Here is a 2,296-nt window from a genome sequence, read left to right as displayed (position 1 = left end):
CCCCCCCCCCCCCCCCTCCCTTTTTAAACTAAACTTCTAAACCTATTTATTCATAAAACTACACTCCTAAATATAAGGAGAAATATTCTATTGTTGAGAGGAGAGCTGTAGAGTGAACTTCCTCAGGCAGATGAAAACCAGTACTGTGTTCTGAAAGTTTGCCAGCTATATTGAGTGATAAAGTGTGTTTGTATAGCTGTACGTGTATGAACACCTCCTTAAATCATTCCTCAGGTATGGAAAAACAGCATGACTTCATGGCCTCTCTCCTGCTTCACAGTGAGGAAAACAGCCTCAAGCTACAAGGACAAATACAAACAATAACCAGCATTGATGTTCAAACTGGGCGGCCAACACCTGGATGGAAAACCCAAAAACAAACCCACCACCAGACATACAAAGCTTCACACCTGGACAGAATAATAGAGCTGCTCTGTAATCACGCTGCACTATTCTCCACTGGTTGCATAAAAATATACATGCACAGCAGAGACCAGGGCTTACCCTAGAATTATTCAACGTCATCATCAAATATCTGCAATTGGGATTACAGCCATGCAAACAAGGCTTTGGCTTTTTGTGTGCCCTAGGCTTGCTTATATTTGGAACCACACTGTGGCATAACTGTACTATGGTAAATGATCAAATATTTAAAAAAAAATGTATTAAATGTCTACATGAGTTGAAATCTTTAAAATATAATCCCTTTGAATGAAAGAAATATGTCAGTCAGTCTGGCAAAGAAAAAATGCTAATTTATTTTGTATTGTGCAAAGAACAACCTGTGCTATCATTTTTAAAATCTCACACTTTTAAATATGACAAAGTCATACATGAGCAAAACCATTCTTTTAGTGTTACGCTTTAGGTGTCTTATCACATTTTGACCAGTGAACATTCACATTATAAACGGTTATGATTGAAAACACCAATTCATGGACTTCGTGTCGCTAAAAAGACTTGAACATTAAAAACTGCATGATTGGCAAACTACACAAACGAAATTGAGAGTATCATATTTGACAATTTATTGATCAATCATCTATTTATTCAAAAATGTCTCAACCCCTCACCCCCATTTTTAAATTTTATTTATGTATTTATTTTTAAAACCAAGAGGCTCTGGAAATGTTCTTTGAGAAGCACTGGAGAATATATTACAGAAAATGCATACTTTGTAAATAAATCATCCAAGCTATAAAACTATTTATTTTTTATATATTAAAATATACTATTTATGTTACAATTCCAAACAATCTCAAATTTTTCATCTCTTTCCTCAACCCCTTCCCCAATCCAGAAATTTAGGGGAAAAACTGGAGACACTAATCCAACAACACTCAAACAAAGGGAGGAAAGTGGAAACTGAGACAATGCAACAAAGCACTCCTAATAGTTCAGTCATCCAATCTGAGGGCTCCTGGGGAACAACACCCCCTTTTTCCATGATCAGATTTGGATAGTTATAGGTCAAACAATGGTCAACCTTATGAGCACACAGCTTTTGTTTTAATGGCCACAGAGAACAGTTAATACCTGACTTAAAATAGAATAAAACTTAACAAAATGGGCTGGGATCAAAATCATAAGAGCAAGCTGTTCTTTGTTTTTTATAGAACTGGAGTTTTAAAGTAGAGATTTATCCTAACAAGAAACAGGGTTGGGGAGTAACTAGTTACATGTAACAGTGTTACATAACTTGATTCCAAAGTGAAATTAACTGTAATCTATAATAACGTTTTGATCATTTTTTACTGAATGCTGTATAAAGTTAAATCCAAAAGTTATAATTTAAATGAACTTTGAATGATCTAACATTAAAAAGAAGTGCTGAAGTCTGACCATCGTTAGCTGTTATGTTGTCAATATTCAAGTAATAAATTACTATGATGTTATTTAACGTGCATGAATAATTTAAAAGGAGTCTGGCAGAAGTCAAAGTTGAGAACTGCTGTAAGGTTATCACTGCAGGTTTAAACATCTGACTGTGATTAAGAGCTACAGACACAATTATTAACACTAGGGCTGGGCGACATAACGATACATATCGTGGGGACGATAGAAAAGTGTGTATCGTGATATATTTTCTTCTATCGTTTCTATCATAATTGTATCAATGATTCATGTAAATATTTCATAACGTCGAATGTATTAGTGTTGTCACTTTGCATACATTCAGTTTATATAAGTGATAAATAAGAAGAAAAAATAACTATTTTGCGAAGAACCTCCATTTTGCGACATGACGCTGCTTTACGTGTGGGTTTGCGACATGCTTTACGGCAGCGGCTTTCTG

General features: G+C 35.0%; 1 protein-coding gene across 1 annotated transcript in view; it reads right to left on the bottom strand.

The window, feature by feature from the left end:
- vwa8 (von Willebrand factor A domain containing 8) overlaps positions 1–2,296 on the bottom strand; it is a 145,753-nt gene that overhangs the window by 9,524 nt on the left and 133,933 nt on the right. The window lies entirely within an intron of this gene.

The sequence above is a fragment of the Kryptolebias marmoratus genome, linkage group LG6, assembly GCF_001649575.2.
Source record: "Kryptolebias marmoratus isolate JLee-2015 linkage group LG6, ASM164957v2, whole genome shotgun sequence".
Lineage (NCBI taxonomy): Eukaryota > Metazoa > Chordata > Actinopteri > Cyprinodontiformes > Rivulidae > Kryptolebias > Kryptolebias marmoratus.
This window is presented reverse-complemented; position numbering and strand designations above follow the sequence as displayed.